The sequence below is a fragment of the Zosterops lateralis genome (genome assembly GCF_965231275.1).
Source record: "Zosterops lateralis genome assembly, chromosome: 2".
In the NCBI taxonomy this organism is placed as follows: Eukaryota; Metazoa; Chordata; class Aves; order Passeriformes; family Zosteropidae; genus Zosterops; species Zosterops lateralis.
Window position 1 is genome coordinate 83,170,154 of NC_139763.1, and position 22,019 is coordinate 83,192,172.

A 22,019-nucleotide genomic window follows, 5' to 3' on the forward strand; every position below is an offset into this window, starting at 1 on the left:
AGAATTGTGAGGATAACTACAGTAAGGTTTGTGCAGCATTCAGAAACTAAATACCAATTGCACAGGGCATTGGGGTGTAATAAGAGAGCTGAGGAAAGAAAAGGGCATCCCAATAAAGTTAAATGAATTATTTACAATCAACTACAGAATGTGTTTAAGGATGAACCCACAGAAGAGCCTTTCAGACCTGTCAAATCAATGGAACCATCTGCGCTTGATGTGTCAGTAGAAAAAGTTTAATAACAAATCAATAAAATGAATAGTAATAAATTACCAGGATGAAATTTATGACTCAAACTTGGAACTGGAAAATACTGAGCCAGTTTTTTAAAGGGACATAACAAGTAAATGAAATCTGACTTGAAAAACAGGTAGATCTACTTAACTTCCTTAGGAACATTAAACTCATCGACCATATATATTATGTGAATTTCCAGAAAAATTACTCCCCCACCAAAATGTCATGAAATATAAAGAAAATAACCAAACCAGTGGTCTGAGAGTGAAGGATTAATAAGTGTTTAAAGGATAGGAAAAAAGGGTTAATAAAGAAGGTTTTATTTTCACAAGAGACTAAATCCTGTAAGTGATCTAGAAAAGGTGATGAAAAATGAAGCAATAATATTTACTAGAGACATTGAAGTATCAAGGGTAGAAAAAAATAAAAATTTACTCAGAAGATTTGCAAAAGAATTATGAAATGTCCAGTAACTGGATGATAAAACACTTCAAAATACACCTGGCAATGTGCACTCAGAAAGCCACTGTGTCCTGGGCTGCATCACAAGAAGTGACCAGAGAGTTGAGGGAGGGGATTCTGCCCTTCTGCTCTCATGAGACCTCACCCAGAGTGCTGCATCCAGCTCTGGGGTCCCCAGCAAGAGAAGAACAAAGACCTGTTGTAGTGAATCCAGAGGAGACCATGAAGGTGATGAAAGGACACTGAGGCACCCCTCCTTACACTTACAGTGGCAGTTGTGGTTGTCCAGCCTGGAGAACAGAAGGCTTCAGGGAGTTGCAATAGCTGAAATTCAGCCTGTTGCAATAGGGCAAAGGTTAATGGTTTTAATCAGAATGGTTAATGGTTTTAATCAGAAAGAGGGCAGGGTTAGACTGGAAGAATTTCTTATGATGAAGGTGCTGAGGTGCTGGAACAGTACTGGTTGTGTTTGGCTTTCAGTAACCTGGTGTAGTGGAAGGTCTCCTTATCCATGTCAGGGGTGTTGGAACTATAAGATCTTTAAGTTACCTTACAACTCAAACTACGGCATGATTCTATGGAATTCAATTTGAATATATGCAATGGGAAGCATGGGTAGTATCAGTCCTCAGTCAATCTATAGACTGATATACACTGTGTAAGCAAATACCTCCCTGGGAAGAAGTGCTGGACACTTTGGTTTTTTCTTAGGAAAACATGAATTCAATGCTTAGCATTAGTGAAAAGGGCAAATTTGTACATTCCATTTAAGCAAATTGATAAAGAACACAAGATAAATAATTGTTATTATACCATGATACAGACACCCACACACCTCTACAGACAGTCCTGATCCTTTCATCCCAAAGAAGACCTGGAAAAGGCAAAGAAGGAACAAAAAGGGCAATAAGGGCAATTTTTTCACGGGACAGACTACACAGATGAAGTCTCCTCAGTGTTAAAAGAGATGACCAAGAAAAAAGCAGAATAAAATTATTGAAATTACAAATATCAAGAAAGAAGGAATAGGGGACACTTGCTCCCAAGAAATGGAGGCAAGTGTAATTTTGCCTCTAACAGATAATATACACTACACAATTCACAAGTAGGTGTTGTGGACTCTGAAAACTGAAATGGGTCTAAAAGAAATCTTCCAAGGAAGAGCAAAATCCATCAAGATTTTGCAGATGATCTGCTGTCAGATACTATTTGAAGCAGAACAATATTTAGGAAGGACCTTTAGTCCCCCGGAGCTTGGTGGTCATGTTTGCTTTCACACATCCACCCTACAGCACCAGGGCTTGGGTTTGAGCTGTAGACCTTGAAACAGTTGTCCTTTGGCTTGTGACAACCTGCATGAAAGACAACTTTTATGTTTATTTCATGCCTTATTTGTTGAATTCAGCTAAGGAATTCAAGCTGAAACCCCATTTGTGCAAATGTGATACAGCTGCCCATAGACAGCTGGGATTCACTCCTACAGACAATACTTTTCTTCAGGCAATGCAAGCCATTATCTATATATGTCTTTCTTCACCTAGTTGCTTCCTTCAGAGAAAGCTTAGAGATACAAGAAACACTAATTGAGAGGTAGACACAACTATTTTAATGTTATTATCAGAACACTTCTTTCACACTATGTCCTTCCCTTTTTCTTTCCTCTGATGTTTAGTTTTAAAGGAATGGTAAGCTTAAATTTTATCTGAAAGTCTTGGCACAGTTACTAAGAATTTTAAATCAAAGCAATTTAAATAATTTTATTGAATATTATTTTGAGTAATCTTTTGGTTTTCCACTATCAAGCAGTGTTTCAGGATTAGCTGTCTCATCTAGCTGAAGATGTCCCTGCTCATTGCAGGGGGACTGAACTGGATAAACTTTAAAGGTCCCTTCCAACCCTTCCAACAAGTGGTTCTATGATTGGTGGTTCTATGATTACATTGAATGAAAGGATTGAAAACATATCACAGATTTAAGAGCACTGAATATTCCTAAAAACACAAATGTTACAGACTAATTCAGTGTTTCAATGCAAAACTAAATTTTGCTTGTTTGTTACAGAATTTTACTGGTGCAAGACTTAGTGCCTACAACAATTAAAACAACCTACATAAATATGGCTCAGTTTACAAGATTGTAGATGTATGCACATCTTTCTAACCTACCACATTAATATTAGGATTTTAATCAAACTGTTAAATACATCTAATGTCCTCATTATACAGTACTTTATTTCTGTTTACAGTTAATCCAAGTATTCCTCATTTTTAGAGAAATTCTCAAAGTACAAAACTAGGTCCCTTTGCCTCTGGATAAAGATATGAGCAAAAGAGAAATTTCCCGGAAACCGTTTTTTCAAATCTCATTAAAAAAGTTTCTTTTCCCAGGGAAAATAAAGTACTATAATTGGATGTTAATAAATGCTGCAGCAACAACATCTAAATAAATGTTCTAAGGAATATTTTCCTCTGCTTATACTTCATTATAAACTAAATAAGAGAAATATCATTATAATGTTCATGCAAAAAAATGGCTTGGAGAAAAAAGATGCCATGAATGCACAGGGCATACGTATGCCCTGAAGATATCTTTGTTCTTGTCTCTCTATAGATGATTGACAGGATAAAAAATGAAGTAATTAACTTCTAGCTGACAGGAAACAGTAACATGGGTCTGTAATGATGGCACCCATGAGTGGCATAGTGTCCTACTTATCTGCATTTTAAAGCAACAGCTGCTGGGTCTTTTGCAATGTCTGCAGAATTTTAAAGAGAAGCAAAATTAGAAACAACAGTACATCTTTACTATAAATGTCACAAGACTGATCCTCATAAGACAGAGATTGAACAGAATGTGTTGGACATATGTGAAATAATTATATTGGAGGGAAAAAAGCAGCTCTTATAACTCTTGACATCTATGTAAAAATATCCTGACGTTTCTGAATCAACATAACACATGTATGGTTTCACTGTCTACCAAATTTCCTCCAGACCGAGACAGTTGTCTTGAAGATCTTCTTGAATCAGGACACTGTAAAAGAAGTTAATTATAAAAGGGTGCAGATGCCTTATTGCTGGACTGCATTTACACAGCTAGACATATTTGCACCAGAGAGGGCTCAGTACTGACAATCAGTTTGCAACCTCAGTGCCCAAAGTTAATGCCCTCTTGCACAAACCATCCACACAGCTTAGCTGGGCTCAGGGCTGCTTTGAGCCCATGTCACAATCTTTGGCCCTGCAGAATGATCAGTTGATGACTGTGGTGTTCTTCTCCAGAAAAGTGGCTGCAGTAATGGAAACACCACTATGTTGTACACCATGATGTACAGCATGACAGCAGAACAGCATTGCATGTCCTAAACGAGTGGGATGAGGGTGTACGAGCATCTCCCAGAGCAAATGTCTGTGAGATTGTGTCATACAAAGGGATCCACATTTAGCCTGTAAGGGAACTAGTTAGTTTGCTCCAAAAGAGGGATTGGGAGTGAGCGAGCAGTGCAGTGTGAGTAATCAATTGTCTGGGTGCAAAGAGTGTGCAAGATTATCTGGTTTCCATAGTCATACCCAAAGAATTGTGCCACAAAAGTGTATTTTTAGAATAAAGATAATTTTGTTGGTGAGGTAAAGCCGTATCTAACATATCATATTGCAGCAGGTGGAAATCCCGAGACAAATTAATTCATTCATGTGACTGTGGCTCACAAATGAACTATTTTTTTGCTAATCATTGATACTATCTTTGAAATGGCTGCCCAGTTTAAGGACTACTAAAAAGAAAATGCCAGTTACAGCAATGTGAAATTCCAGGCTGGCGTGTGATTTATTTTAGCTATAGCTATGACTGGGATTTTAATTGCCTTGGACCTTCTTGATGTTCACTATTCAGAAAGCTTCAGATGACCCTTAAAATTAGGACCATATCTAATCTCACCTCTTTCATAGTCACTTGAAGAACAGTAAGGCAAAAGGAATTGAATACAGTCTATGATAAAACTGTATCATAGTAGCTTTACTCAAAGCTAAAAGTAAGATTCAGACTGATCATTTTTATGCTTAAAATGAACATAGATAGATTTAAAGCAGCACAGCCCTACTGCAAAATTCAGTGTTTCTACTCCCTTCAGTGGACTGAGTATTTTAGACTACATTTACTCTCACAAATTTGTGAGAAGCTGGATCTCTCTCACTTAAAGATTTATAGAATTCACATTTAAGGCAGGGAAACATCCAGACTGCATTTAACTCTATATTTAAATCTTACTGTACTTTGCATGCACCTAACATATAGAAAAGTGAATGCAGAAAGACCACAACAGGACAGATCATTCCCATTCAAAACCACAGGCTTGCTATTTACCTTTCTCTAGTAGTCTAGTGGTTAGGCACTTTTTTGAGTATGAGAAATTCAATATTTTGCCACACCATTGACTGAGGAAGTGGGAGATATAAATGCAGTTTCCTTAGCACACTGACGGGATACAAATCTGGAACACTCTCATCTTCATCAAGTGTCTTAACCACCAGGTAGCCATTTTTGGAAAGGACATTTTTCGTCTCTTCTCTTGCAAAAGCACAGTGACTGAGGGGTCAGGATGGCAAAAGTTTGGGAGAAAGAAGTTGGTGGTGACTCCGAGGCTGGAGTCTGGGGAATGCAGCAGTGAGAAAGAAGTTGGTGGTAACCCCGAGGCTGGAGTCTGGGGAATGCAGCAGTGAATGAGCTGTCCTGACCGGCATCAGTGATTCCGGGTTGGCTTTGACTGAAACAGCAATAATGCAGGGAAAAGGGATATGCTCTTGCCAGATTGTTTTGCGAAATGTGAGGAACATCATCACCACCACCATTTCTTCCTCTTACATTTTAAACAACATTGCTGCTCAATAAAGTGCCTATCCTCATTTGTGGAACTTCGGTCTCAAATTCCTGAAGAGTTGGTACTTAAAACCAAGACTGAAGCCAGGCTTTCAGCAAGAGTGAGAATTCAGATTTATTCCAGCATTTAGTTTTTTCCATAAACTAAATCCAGAGCTGCATGTTTGAACTCGGCCCATCCCTAAGGTGTTGCTGTGCTCTGTAAGGGAGCTCCATTAAGAATGCATTTGGCCAAAGTCTCTGCTTAGCACAGCAAAACTGAATTCCTTACTCAACACTTCCATTTACTGTACACAGAATTTATGTAACTAAGTTAGGCACCTTGGATCACCCTCCATGGACCATTATGAGATGCTGGGATGCCAAAGCTGGGCTCTTGTAGCTCATAAAATGGCTTGGGAGTCGAATGCACTTCTATCAGTTCTACAGGCAATATTTGAGTCAGTTCTGCTCCCTACCTCCGCATCCTCACCCTGATGGTTGCTTCTTCCTACAGCCACCTTGGAAAACGCTTTTAGCATTTTAGCAAAGTCAGTTCTAAGTTTCTCCTCCCATCAATAAGCAACATTTTTATACATACTGCCAAACTCTCTACTTGGACCAAGATTTCTCCTTGAGTGACACTGAAAACTATTCAGAATGGGAAGTGGTGCTTCAAGGTTTGACCTGTTCTGTATTGATTTGAGGGAGAACAAGAGTGTGCCATGTTGCTGAATGGCAACATCAATTCCTTAAACACTGTGCAGTGAGATCAATGAAAATAAATCAATACTTCACTTAAAAATGGTGCAATGGAAAGAAGTCTCTTACTCTTTCCCTTAAGAGATAAAAAAGAGGTAAAGAACAGTATTTGCTGCACAAATAACACAATAAACCAAATACTGGGAAAGTCCTAAAAAATGCATTACCCTCTTTCACAGACTGTCACCAAATAGGATTATCTCAAAGCTCACTTATTTTGCTCCCTGTCATTACGAGGAGCAGCTCATCCCTGAGTTTTACGAAACAAAACCCAGAGGTTTACAAATAAAATGAGATTACCAAATAAAATGAGATTATCTCCTGCCCACAGAGCATAAGGACAGGGATGAGGATTTAAAATAAGGTAGGAGTGATGTGACAGCAATAACAAGATTTATTATTACAAAGGTCTAGGGGAGCCTGAAGTAACCAGAACATTAAAACATGGTGACTATCACACAACCATGCCTTGCTGCAATTTAAGCATTTTATTTCCAGTTAAGGTGAATCTGGAAAAAATGTTGCTGAAACAGCATTATTTATATATTATATTAGGTGTAGAAAGTATGTTTTCAAGTAGTTTAAATTAATCTGTTTCCTCATCCCACTTAATTAATTATGAGGGGTGAATTGTTGGAGAAGAGAGACCAGAAGCCGAAGGCACTCATGATGGTTTAATTATGCTTTAACTGATGTCTTATGAAATTTGAGAAACTGACCAGGTCACTGAATGATGAAGATTTATTGTGATGCTCTTGTTATATCAAAATGAATTGTGATGCTATTCAACTTTGCAGAATTCTTATAACACTAAAATCCATCATTGATAAAGGTGCATTTTTTTTTTTCAATTACTGTTTATTTGCATATTGATGCAATGACCTGAATGGAGTAATATTTTAGGGAAGTGTAACCCCATTCTCTCTGAAATGCAGAAAGAACTGAATCCAAATGAACTTAGAAAAATTAATTTTAAATACTCAACTGGACTGCAAGAGTGGAAATGTATATCAAGGGATGGACTATTATTTCAAAACTCTGCTCTAGGGAACAAGTACTGAGTAGTGACAACTCACTTATTTGCTTCTCACTCACCTCCCACAAATAATAGATGTCTGTGACTACAATCACAGCAAACATTCTCTATGTTTGTTCATTCAACCTGCATCCTAGAGGGCCAAAATCCAGTACCCTTCACTCTGAGCTCCAGACAGACACAAAAACATGGCTGTGAAGGGTTGAAAATGTGAAATGTAACAATGTTGTGGCACTGAAGTAATAAAGAGTTGAAAAGTGTGACTGATGAGGTCTTAGATAATGGATTGACTAGTAAGTTGCCTGTAGTCCCCTAAAGGACTAATGGCAATTCACCCGAGGTACCTACAGCATACTGTGGATATGCATGTGGAGACCTGGAACCATCCAAATACAACATTAAAGAGATGAACAGAGCAAGAACAGAACAGAGGGAAGTCAGTAATTTCAGCTTACATGTATATTTCATGTATGTTAACCAATTAGAGCATAAAGAAAAGGCATGATGGAAACTATCTTGCAGGAGAGGGAAATGGTGGAATCACTGTCCCTGGAAGAAGTGGTGCTCAGGTACATGGTTTAGTGGTGGACCTGGCAGTGCTGGTTTAATTGTTGGACAGAATGATCTTAAGAGGTCTTTTCCAGCCTTACTGATTCTGTGATTCAATGTTTAAAGAATAGATAAAACATGAGTAAAGGAAAGATGCAACTTGAATGTTTTAAAAAAATTGATCTACTGGGCAGATGCTATTGTATGGTGTTTAATCACCAACACACCATGTTATTTGCAAAAAATGCAGTACACAGGCATGGATACAGGGACAGCTGCACAGCAGGAATTTAGAAACATTGCCCAAGCATGTCAGGGTTGGTTGTGGGAAAGGCAATGCTTTAAGCATCCTGGTCTAGTGAGAGGTGACCCTGCCCATGGCAGGGGCATTGGAACTAGATGGTCTTTGAGGTCCCTTCCAACCAAAGCTTTTCTATGATTCTATTAGATTATTGTAATTTAAAGCTTCAAATGCAGCTTGATAGAAATGCTCTCTCTGCAAAAAAGCATTATATAATTTGATTGGCCTTCAGGAAGTGTAAAGAACAGTCCCCTTCTACAGAGCATGATTGCTCAGCAACCCAAAACTACAAACATCTAATTTTCTATTCTACCAAAGCAAATTTCCCATTAATCATCCATTAGGGAACCTATGTCAGGCAAAATATTTGCAGAGGAAAATTTAGCCTTGCTGGTGGATGACTGCTTTTATGAAGGAAAAAATGCTGGGATATCAGAAAATAAATACTAAAATCAGCTAATCATCTCAAATAAAGTTCCAATTATTCTTGTAATTGCGGATTATAAGATTATTCTGTATACACATTAAGAAAAAAATAATTCACAGAAATACACACTCTTTAAGACCCAGCCTACCATGATTATTTTAAAAGTATTTATATTTCATACAAACACTTTTCCAGATCTAATTACACTAAATTACTTCTGTTGGTACTTCATTCTTCCATGAACAGCTGCACAGCTGATTTTTTTAAATGTTCTTTACTCCATGTAGTCCTATAACCAGAGGTAAAGTACAACATGAAAAACACATCCAGTGTTTCACTCTGAGTGAATGTTTTGAGTATTGCAAAGTTTCTGGTATAAAGACCACTCAGAGAGAATCTTATTGAAGTATTTTACCTAAATGTCAGCAGGTCTACTTTCTATCAGTACCCTAAGGGAGCAGAAATGTTGTTTTCCTGAACCTCTCTTGTGGGTATAGTCTTATTGGTATGTAATAAAGACACAATTAAAATAAATAGTCCCTTTTTTGCTGACTGAAAAGACTATGTCCCTTACTGAGAAAGCTACAGCTCTTCAGAGAAGTAACAGCACTGAAAACACCATAGATTTATTTTTTTTTCTGTCTCTAAGCAGAAATGGACGGAAGTTCAGGTGCACGTCATGCTATCAAAGGAATGGATAGAAGTCATGTGTTATCAATGGAATTTTCCTCATGATTTTCTGTTCCAGTGCCTTAATAATATGTATGAAGTCAGGGGGTGAGAGAGACTGGATCATCCAGTCCTGGGTTGGACTTGACAACCCTGGAGGTCTCTTCCAACCTAATGATTCTGATTCTGATCTTTTTCTTAAACCTGTTGGGGTTTTCTTGTTTATGACACATCATAAGTACAACCAGAGCTAGGTCATATTGTCCTGAAATGGAAGAATCAGATATACCCTTCTGATCCCATTAGAAAACCTTCCATTTGGGCTGCAATTAAAAAACCCCTAACTTCTCTTTTCACACATCGAATTCAAAAATTTCTGATACAATCTGATGTCATAATCTTCAGAGTTTCATGCCTTAGTCTGAGATGACTTATTCAAAATCTGTTTATCTCCAATAACTGCAGTTGTGTGTCCTACAATGAACAAACGGTTCACTGTAGTGCTCCAGCATCACCCGGTATCTCCCTAACAATAGAACTGTGTATCTTTAAGTTCTAAATTAAGGTAAAATCTGAGCTGCTCAGTTCCAGAATGATACCACTTATCTTCCCGGAGAAAGAACTCAGATAGGATGGAAAATTCTTTGTGTGCTTTTAACAGGCAGAGCTCTTCTAAACAGTAAATTGGAGTAAAATTCTTGCTTGCACTAAGATTTTTGTTTGAGCTATGACAGTTCATGACTCCTCAACTCACTCTATATTACCATTGCTTGTATTGAATGCAGATGGAGTTTACTGATTTTGTGGAAGACACAATCATTAGGGAATGTTTAATAAATAAATTTAAAGAATTTCCCATCTTTCATGCACCTATCTATCTGCTCTTCCAAAAGACAACAAAATTCCCTTTCAAATTGATGTCCTCAGTTGCTCTGAAGTATATTTAGAATTCAAGGCAAGTAAAAAAATTAATGCAAATTTTGTGTAACATGCTGGGGTAGGTAGTGCATTTCCATAGATGGAACACTAAAAGTACAATTGCAGCAGCTTAATATTTTACAAAAGTTCCTTAAAAAGCAGCACTGAAATCTGAGTATAATTGAAATGTCCTTTCCTAAAAACTCAAATGCCAACAAAGTAGGGATTTTCCTTTCCTCATCTTAATGCAAATTAGGAGCTGCTGCACTGAAGAAAGGGAATTATAGCAACTAAGACATTTAGGGAAAGGAAACTTTAATCCTTGTGCAAACTGTCCACATTAGAAGGGAATATATTCTTATGTCTGTCCAAGCCTGATGTCTTTAGGATGGCAATACAGAGAAATTAAAACTGAAGTAGCAGAAAATCCATCTACCATACAGGAATTTCATACTCTCTTGAGAGGAAAACAGCCCCATTTTCTACAGGCTAAATTCAGCCATGATCCTTGCGTTACTCTGGATAATTTTCAATTCATTAATTCAGTCAATTTGCCTATTCTTTCATACTTTCAAAGACAAAAATCCTGTCTGTTGATTATTTCTTCTACAATTTTTTTTCTCCAGACTTCTTGCAGCCAAAGCTGTTGCAATCTTCATTAAAGGCAAAATTATCTGTTGAATTTTATCAACATTTTTCAATTTTTTATATTCTTGAAGGAAACCTATAAGTAAGTATTTCTAAATGAATGACTATCTGCTGATGATGTCTTCAGACAGACAAAGGCTGAGAAATTGATCATTGAGGACATTTAAAAGAAAACCTCCTATTTCTAATCATGTTCTGTCTAAACATATTCTGAATTTCAGCATTGAGCAATAATACAAATTAAAGTAAATTAAAATCCTGAAACCCTCAATTAAAGGAAGATGATTGCATTAACAGAGTAGCTTTAATAAAAAGTCATCCTTCTTGGCCTTTGTGAAAAAACAGCATATCATTCAGATGTTCTAAGAAATTATCAGGCATTTGATGAATGAGGTCAGATTTACAGGAAAGAATAGTTATTTACCACTAAACCAATGAAACTCACCTGACTGCCAGGTCTCATATCTGTTTTGCATGGGAGTTAATAATGTGGTTATTGCACCTGCAGAAGGAGATATGGTGAGCTGCAAACTGAGCCATCATGTTCTAGCAGTAATCACTAGATTTGGCCAGATAGTAAGCCCAACACAGAAATTGTTAAGAAGTGTCTCATGGTCCACTGCTATTAATTCATATTTTGTTTTTCCTACTGATGTGCTAAGTAATTATTAAAGTCTAAGTAGATAAAGAGATTGTCAAAGATTATCAAGAAAATTTAAGTCCAGTTCAGTTTTGCCAAAAGATCTGCTAAATTTCACAAGACTTTCAAGATTACTCCACATGTAAATATCAATGATGAAAGAGGGTTTCTACTGTTTACTCCTGGAACATCTCATGATTCTGGCTTGAAATCAGAATAAAAACTGATGACCCTAACTGCAGTCCAGTTAGGGTTAACTTAAGCAGGCTGAAACCTGGGTAAATGAGATCTGAAGAAGCACCATGCACTGGAGCCATGCTGTAACTCATAACTCTAGTAGAGGCTTTAGGAACCTACTTCTGACCTTGATAATGTTCCTGTAGCTCATCCTCTTTTCTGTAAAGACCAGTTATGAAATCAGGACCAGACACCACTGCCATAAACAATATAACGTGATAAGTTTGCTATTAAATTAGTAAAAAGTGTATGTCATAAGAAAGTGTCTGTAATGTCATGTCTGCATGAAACACTGGGTAGAATAACCCTGAGAACAAATCTACTTTCCAGGACACCTCTTGGGATGTTACATCCACAGCTTCTCCCTGCAGCAGAGCCTTCTTGTCACAATAGTTCTCCATGGATATGGCAATGCTCTGTCAGCCAGTATAGAAAAGGAAAAGTAACTTTCAATGCTTATACAGAACGGGCAATTGCATTTGGAATCTGCAAACCCTGTTAGAAACATTGCTTCTGCCTTGTTTCCTGCAGTGCTTCTGAAAATGGTTTTGATACTGTCTAGTCTCAATCTGTTTTCAAGATGGGTTCACAAAGATACCAGTTTCCTTGTCCATAAATACACGAAGAGACCAGAGACATTTTTCAAATCTAAGTACATCTAAGATGTACTTTTACAAGAGTAGTTCCTGAAGTATTCTCAGGAAAATGGAACATGACAGACAAAGTCTGACTGGCTGAGTACAGATGGGAACAGCAGAAAGGACTAAAATATGGCTTTGCATTTGAATCATCTGTAAGAAAGTGGCAAAATACTGCTTGATGGCTATTAGGCTATGCTTTCATTTTGCCATTGATCACCTATGATCCTTTTCTCTCCAAATTGTCTTACAGTCTCTGCAGAAAGGAGTAATTACAGTGGATATCTGCAGCCTTTACCTGGACTCTAAAATGTCTCAAGACCATCAAGAGGAAAAAGCCTGTCTGCAGAGATAGTGCTTTTTAAAAGAGAAAGATTACAGATCTTTCCAGCTCCCAGAGTGAAATAAATATTGATACTTTCTGTAAATGGGAAGGACGGGTATCATTAGCAGCACACTAAGGTAAAAACTATTCCAGCCTGACATAACTAAAAGCTAAGTGGTTAGAAATATAAGGTTATAAAACCCCCAAAGCCTTCTACGTTGTTAAATAACTTTTTCTGCCCTAATTTTCCCCCCAAAGCTTTCAGCTGCTGCCCTCTATGCCAGGACCCTTTTAAACAACTAGAAAGAAGATGTAGGAGCAGAAATAGCAAAGTGTTATTGCCTTCTCTGTAAGCAGGGGTTTGTATAGAAATAGATACTACGCTGTGCTAAACAGGTGTGTTGATAATTGTATCAGCCCAATATATTGGGTGAAGGAATGAGATTGCCTTCATGGTCAATTAAAAAGTATAAGAAAGTGGGTGAATGTTTAATTATTATAATTCCTGTTTGGCAAGAAACATCTGGCAAACTCTTCACCAGATAACTCTTCCAGTCTGTTTATTTGCTACATTAGTAGATAAAGCAATTAGAGTAAGAAGCTTTAAGAGAAGAATGAGCCACACGATCAGTCTGCACAAGAAATATGGAGTTGGAGCCATGGCAGAATGCAGATGTAGGCACACATATTTATAGACACACAGAAAGAGATGTCAATCTCTGAAATAATTTTTTACTCCATTTGTTCTGAACATTCAGAGGCATATTCAGGGAAGATCAAACCCTGCTTGTCAAGACTGGTATACAAGAGGGACAGAGACAGGGTAAGCAGTGCAAGACCTGCTGGGGCTGGCATGCTGAGCTGGCTCCCCCTGGACATCAGCTTAAAGTATTGACCAGCACCACACAAGCACCACTCACAGCAGAAAGAGCAAAGTAGCTGCATCTAAACCAGGGTTTACTCAACAGGATGTCAGTGAAGCCTGGGAGGACCTGATTAGCACTTTTAACTTGTTACAAGTGTGGGGTGGCAGGGAATGACTAAATGGAATTCCTGAGGAGCTCCTTATGAGCCCCATTTCAGGTAGGCAACTCTCCAGATCCTCCTAGGCTCACCAGAGCATTATTGCATTGATTTCTATTTCTAATGAGAAATTAAAGGGTCAGCAAAAACTACTGGTCTCACTCAGCCTCATCACTTAACTTGGCTGGGCTCCCTCCTCAGAGATGGACCTCCTTGCAGTGAAACTAAAGATTCTCCTCATTTGTTTTTATTGGAAGGAACGTTTGAATGCAAATTCCCACTACCTTTTTCAGCAGGGTTATGTCCTGTTTCACACTGTTCTCACCTTTGTTTAAACACAGCTGATTTGGAGAGCCTGTTCTATAGTGGCTTTATGACTTTTCTGTATAAGATTTCAGATAGAAAACTCTTCAATAGGGCCAAGCAACTTCTTTCTCTCACATTGGCCACTATGCTGTGTGCAAATGCACATATTTAGATTTCCAATTGTGACTGTATTCACACAAGCTTTTATTGCAATAGGCTTTTGTCTCTATGTTCATGGTCTAAGCTACTGCCTTGTACTTTTCCAGTTGAGAGCTGCACAAACTGATGGTGTCTTATTATAGCTGTTGACATGGAAACATCATAAGCAACTATTTGTTGGACAAGACTGCTATTTCACAGGGAACAGACACAGCCTAAATGCATGTTTTGCTGATTCACTTTCAGCCATTTTAAGCCACAGACAGTTTATCTTCCCTTTCACATCCCCCTCCCCTTCACCGATAGATCATGCTCAGAGTTTCTGCTTAGAAATGAGGTTGAAACTGTGTCTATCTTGGTTGTAAAAACTTCAAACAAATCCTATTCCCACATGAGGCCAAGATCTTCATACTCATCATTTTCTGGCTTGGATATAATTCTAGCTGACACTTTCTACTCTCCAAAGCAGAAAGCAGGCAGTCCCTCTAGGGAACGGAAAAGCACAATATATGTGCAATGAAAAGCTATTAAGGCATCTCCTAAAAAAAGAAAAAGGTGTGCTGCTTCTGTAGAGCAGACATCATGTCAAGCACATTCCCTGTTCTGGGACATTATTTTAATACCTTATGAAAGAGAACAATATGGAAAATGGTCATAAGTGTGTACTACTTATGCCTACTGAAGTTACTACAAAAAAAAAGCTGTTTCACACCAGGCATTAATAATGCTGCACTGAGGACATGATTCCCTGTCTTACCCAGTTATTTAAAATACAACAAGTTTTACTGAAAATTTAAAGATAGGATAACTTAGGCAAGAATGGCTTTGATAAGGAGCTACTTTATATTCTGTTTTCTATTCTAAACTCCAATTCCTGTAGGCTGTGGTTGAATCACACAGGACTCGGTCCTGCCAGGTGCTCAGTACTGTGTACCATAGCTGGTAATTTTGATCACACAATAATCAATGATTTGCAAAGCCACAGCCACACAAAAATAAATCTGCTTTTTGCCCCTTTTTGATACAGCTGGAGAAGCAGCCATTGATAAAAGGCTTGCTGGGCTGTTGGTTCATGCGGCAGCCAACGATGCATCACGCCGCATCTCTGAGAGGGATCCCTGAACTCATTACATGCCCAGTACCTAAGAGCAGCAGAAATGGTAAACATGAAGATGTGAAGGAAAGAGCTGGTGTCAGATGCAGAGATGAAACTGTTTGACTGATGTGTTTACATGTTCAGTTTTCACTCTCCATTAACTTCTTCGTCTTTGTGAAATGTTATGAAGAACTGCAAACAAACATCATTTTTCCTTATCTGTTCATTAGTATCAACACTGCAAAAAAAAGTAGCAGATGAGTAAGAAATGCAGTAACTGTTAGGAAAAACTGTAATAGCTTGTGAGTTGGCTAATAGTTTCAACTGACTATATATCAAATAGATCAATTTTCACAGTCCTAGCATATTGGGGAGACATATTGTATTTACAGCATTACACTTTAGGGTAGTTTTTAGCATCAGACTGCCATCAAACTTTAAACTTCAAGGTCTTTGAATCGTGAGTAGTCCAAGATTAATAATTCTCACATGCATCTTTCAGCTGAGAGTGGCATCAGCACTCTGATTCTTAGGACTCTTCAGTTAAGGACTTGGGAAAATTTCACAGGCATAATTTAAAGAAGATAAATTCTCACAGTTCCCACTGACAGTGAGAGGCCACTTTAACACCCCCCTCCCCCAACAAAACAGTTTCCCTCCAGATATTTTTTATTCTTTAATTTTCAGTTGAAATTTTTAATTTCTCATTTGCTCTGTTCTTAGCAGCAGAGCAATGAACACAGTAATTTTTGCAAATGCCTCTAAGCATATGAACAGGTTGAATTTTCCAAGAAAATATTAGATTTTCTTTGCCAAAGACAAGAGTTGGCTTCATCTTCCTTTTTCATCTTACAGATAATCACATGCTCTGTGAGCTAGATGCTTTTGCTTTAAACATGAAATTCAGTGCAATAAATAAAAACTACCGGATTTACTTCCCATTGTATTTGGTGATTCTTGTATTCCAGCATATTCCTCATCGTCCTCAGTTCCTCAGTGTTTCTGATAACTAATGAAGACCTGAGTGAACAGTTATTCAGTGATACAGTTCAGCTCTTGAATGTCTCTCTGGAGGAAAAGTCTCTAAGGCACACAGAGTGACCCTCTTTGCTTTGAAAAATAAAGACTTACACTATTTTCTTGGTTCTGAAACTGAGCAGTTCTCACTGAAAACAAGGAGAATATTTGTGCCAGGAAGATGGAGAAAAGATTCATATTTTCAGAGAAAGACCATTAAACTGTAGTAATTGAATATTCAGAAACTCTGACCTAACATGTGAATTGAGTGACATTCCAACATTTCCCATCTGAAAAGGAATTTCAAGTCCAATAAGCCATTTCATAAATTTAGTTTTTGGGCACACCTATCTGGCCAATTCCAAACTTATCTGCATTATGTCATTTATGACACATTTCTGAATGCATGTTTCCATTCTACAATTTGGACTATTCAATTGTCCTGGAATTGGAGGTAAGTGAAAAAACTGTAAAAAATTTCCATTTTCCTCCACTTTACTGTTCAGTAAAGGGAATTCCAATAGTTCTATCATGCTATTAAAGTACAGGCATGGCTATGTAGGCTATAGCTATTTCCTCATCAAAACAAAAAAAAAAATGTCCAGGTGCCAAGCTCACCGCATTTGCTCTCCAGAAATCTGTATTGACCTACAGTGCTGCAAAACCTGAAAGAAAATGCAGTTTGGATGCTCCCAGATGTCATAAACTCATCCAGCTTGATGACCGTGTAATGAGCATATGTGAATCCTCAGAAGTGCTAACTAAAGTGACAAATGAATTCAGAAGGAATCCTGGGGAATAAGAATATGGGCAAAAAACTATCCCAATTAAAGAAGACTGTCGGTGTTACCAAGCTGTGCTGCACAAGGATGCACAGACAAGAGTCAGAGGCTGATGTTATAGCTCCTAGATATGTATATGAACACTTGTGTGTGTGAGAGAGACCAAATGAGCAAGATTTTCAGAGTGTGTGAGATTCAGGTCACACAACTTGAAGTGTCTCTAATATTGATGTTTACATCTCAGCTAATCACCTGAGGCTCCTTCCACTCAACTGTGAGAAAGAGACATTTTTAGGGCATGATTCGCCTGAGCAATTTTAGATGTCTACTTCTGGATGACATGATCTGTACTCTGAAAGTGCCAAGTGTACTCCACTGACTCAAGAGCGATATCAGGCAATTCACTTAAGTGAAGATTTTTGCAATGTGTATGCAGATATAGCATGTAATTAACACTAACATATCTATTTGGATTTTCTTTATATATATATATATATATACACACACACACACACACACACACACACACACACACACACATGCATCTCGCAAAAAAATATTCTCTCTCCCTGTAATGAGTATTTAATCATGGCCATTTCCTACCTCTTTCTGGTTTCCTCAGTACCACCTTCTGAAAACCTCGGTGCAATTCTCTCTTCATTGCATTTCTTCTTCCAGACCTACATACTAAAGCTTTCCATCACCCAGCCTGATCTTATAATGTGTTCAGGTTTCACTACCATGATGTCTCCAAGAATTGCATTTCTCAGGCAGATTTCAGACTGCATTGCAACCGACTGTGCAGATTCCCAGGAGAATTCTGCCCATGGAGCCTTGACCTGATGTTCACTCCCCTGTGGGGGTTCACTGCCTCAAAGAAGACAGGGAGACTGAAGGTAGTTGTAACAGACATTGCATAAAACAAGCCCTGGATATCAGATTCAATCTCCACAAACTGCCTCAAATGATTTTTAAATGTAGCTCTGAAAACTTCAAAACTGAGAATGTCTGCAATCTGTTGAAAATCAAAGTCTCTCTAGTGGAAGATGTCCCTGCCCATAGCAGGGGTTTGAAACCAGATGATCTTTAAGGTCTCTTCCAACCCAAACCATCTATGGTTCTATGATACATTAACATGCTAATTTCCAAGTTCAGGAAATTTGTGTGAAGGTTTCTAATATGTAATGGAGAATCCATTGTGCTGGGAATGAGAGTAAACCACCCAAAGTACCTCGGCTTTGACTTCCCTTTTGCTGAGCTAAGTTGTGATGAAAAATCTCCAGATTCTTCCTCATGGCTCAATAAGAGATGAACCAGAACACAGACATTTTTAACACATAATACTATATGTTTGTATGGCCATATCTATGACAGCTATGAAATGCTTAGCAATAATTCCAGTTAGAAGAATACAAAAGCATAGTGAACTAAGAGGCATCGTGCCCATTTCTTATAAATAGTGCAACGTGGACTGGAAACAAAAAGGTTGATCATAAGCATCTTCATCTTATTGGGAAGAGCCCTTGAGCCCACCTCCCACTGTAGTGTTCTTCCCTACACAGTGGAGAGGCAGCTGCAGAACTACTTCTTCTGACACTGCAGCTGGATCCAGTCCTGTCCCAGCCCTGGTTTCCATCCCCACCTTTCCAGCCAAATATACCATTCACTTTGTACTGACATATTTGAAAGCGGTGCTGAAGTTGAAACTTTTCATCCAGCATTTCAGTAAGCTGAACCAGTCCCTTCATACATGGAAACAAGGAGCCCTGATGAGGTGAAATCATGTTTGATCACTGACAGTACTGAACAGACTTTAAACAGAGAAGTGGCAGTGAAAGGGTTGGGGGGTGTGAAGCTTTGGAGTTATTTCTGCAGAGCGATACACCTCCACGGTGCCTGATTGTGGCTTTGGACAACTGGAATTTTAAAATATAAACATTATTTCAGAAGTTGTCTGGTTTGAATAAAGCTTAAATGGTGCAGTGACTGTTCCTTCTAAGCATATCTCTCTACTTTTCATCTGTAAACCAAAACCAGACTCTAAGACGGCAGTTTTGGACACCAGATAATTCCTGAAAACATTTTCTTTGCATGTATAGTAGCAATTACTGAAGCATCAACACTTATCCTCAGAAATCTAATACAAGTACTTTAAGCTCAGGAATAATGCAGTAAAACAACAGGAAAACTGCTTATGATCTGAGTTTCCTCCAAAGCTCGGAAAGTTTCAGTGACTGCTCCAATTCACCAAGCTTTTTAAGGACTTTACTTCTCTGATGCTTAACTCTTCAAAATGTTCCATAACCTGTGAGTTAAATAACATGATCTGACATTTCCTAGGAGTAGCTACAGTAACCATATGTAACCTAAAATAATTGGCTATTGATATGGACCTAGAAGGACAAAGCAAAGCATGTATTTATTTCAAGCCAAACAAATATATAATCTTATGAGAGCAGATTTTAAAACCTTGAGCTAAAAAGACAAAAAGGAAGACATGAATTTGCATAAGACCCTGCTATGCATGTATACAGCACAGAATTTAGCTGGTGATGGGTTTGTTTACTCTCCTTGTTGATCATGAGTTGATGACTGAATTTCAATGACTTAAAAATTCTAATAGCAGACTTGTTTTTCAGTCTGTCATTGCAGTTAATGATTTCAATTTAAATTCATTCACTTTTACCACCAGAAAAAGCATGAATAATAACATTTCCTATGTTTCCTATCCATTCTCTCACTTTCTGCATTTCTTTCTGTATTTCTTTTCCTCAACAGATCTGATAACAAAGAGGTTGTGGGCTCCCAAAAGGACTGCTCCATTCTCCCCTGGAGTCACATACTTTGCCTTTAGTGTTATGGACTATGATGATGTCCCACACAGAGATACAGGGTCTGTGATACACAAACAACAGGTCGTACTGAATAAAAGAATTCAGGAAATTCATGGGAAATATGAAATGGGAAATTCATGGGAAATATTCCAGGAGGTGTCAGAGAAACAGACTGCGATAAAGAAAACCAAAATTATACAAATCTGAAACACCAGAGTATGCAGAGATAAAAGATTATGTCAAAGAGCTACACAATTTCCCTGAACAAATAATTCTTGATCCCTTTCCTGTGTTGTTTACAACCCTGAAGTGAGATTTCTAATTGCTTTCAGCCACCTACTTACGGTCCTACATTCAACCCTTTAACCCCACATTACATTTTGCATCACTTAATATAGTTTCCCTCACATATCTCAATGCTATACTTTTTTAAAAGGGGCTGGATAGAGAAATCACAGACTGTAAGGTAAAGAAGAAAACCCTGTGTCCAGTGAACCCCACATCCACTGGCATAACCGTAGCTTTACATTTTCTCACTCTCTTTCATTGACTTTTCTATGAGCAGGTAATGACACATTTTCAATTATTACAACCTGTCTGGATCTTAATTTATTTCCTTGTGTTACCTAAAATATAGTGATTTGCTTCAATTCAGCTTTCTGGTTAAAAAATAACCATGCTTGCCATACTGAGTGAAGGACAGCAAAATCACTACATCCCAAAGAAAGGAAAACAGCAAACTTGAATCATAAACTTGGCATTACAGCTAGAGATTTACAACAACATATGGTCATTTGCCTCTAGCTCTCTTGCACATGCTGACTAAAATAATCCATTGAAACAGAAATGTCCTGAGTTGTAAGAATAGAAACCAAATGCTAGATCCTAGTTATTTACACGAGCCCTGCCTGTAAAGAGGATCCATAAAGAGAAAATTTTCATCTCTGAAAACAAGTACATTTCTGAGCCCAGATTTATTTTTCCTTAGTGCCTAACAGAGACATAAGCTACCTTGGTAATTAGTGTATGTGAATTGAACTGACAGTGACAGGCACAAGGCTGCAGGTGCTACTACACTACAAAAATGTTATGGCAATAGGTGGGATACAGAGCCTCTCAAACAGGCTGCTCAGACATGGACACAGCCAGGCCATGTGGGTTTTGAAAGAAACAAGTAAACACTAACAAAAGCGACTGAGGCTTTTGTGGTTTTCTGCTTCAGAGGTTTGGGGCATTTGTTGGAACAACTAAGGAATAAAAGAGCAGGTTTTGCATTTGTAGTTTGGGAAGTGCCATTTAGATAAGCAGCTAAGACATCAAAGGCTCCTGCAGTGAAGCACCAGGGCATAGCAGCTTAGTGAGACAGACCACAGCCAGAATTCATGAAGTAGCAGAAAACCAGGCTCATCAGTGCACACGAGTGCTGCTAGTCCAGATGCAGCACAGATATCCCAGCTTGGCTCAGAGCACAAGTTAATAAGCCTCAGTTCTCAGCAGAGCTTACCAGGTCAGTGCTCATACAGGGAGGATCAAGCTTTGTTGCAGTTCAAACTGCAGTAAGGTGTTCAGAACCCTGGTGTTAGCCCTTTATGTGCACACCTCAATTAACCTGCAGTTGCTGGCCTGGGCTTCTCACACCATTACTCCATACATTTTAGATTCCTAGCTTATCTCGAGAAAGGAAGCTTCGATCTATCCATCCTTACACACACAATTGTAGCTTCTCATAAAATGTAAATTCAGGGAGCTGACCAAAGCTCTTGACAACAAAGTCACTCTGTTTGGTCACTTCAGGTCAGAGAAGTTTAGAGATGCATTGAAAACCTCAACACTTCTAATCTGATCTTGCCCAACAGCAACATCACTGTTAAGAGTGATCCACGTCCCTTCAGTCATTGCTTTTTCTGACAGCAGTACCAATTAGTGCTTCATGTGGTTGTTGCCCATTAGAACAAGACCCTTCATGCTAACATTTAAGTTTTCCCTTCCTTCTCTGCTACCTTACTCCTTCATGCTGAGAGAATAATGACAAAATGTAGAATTTAGCCTTAATTGGATCTCTGCAATGTTATCACCTGAATTAGCTCCCCTGTGAATA

General features: G+C 38.3%; 1 protein-coding gene across 13 annotated transcripts in view; it reads right to left on the bottom strand.

Moving 5' to 3' along the window:
- The window catches only part of DLG2 (discs large MAGUK scaffold protein 2), a 986,985-nt gene that overhangs the window by 64,778 nt on the left and 900,188 nt on the right, over positions 1 to 22,019 (bottom strand). The window lies entirely within an intron of this gene.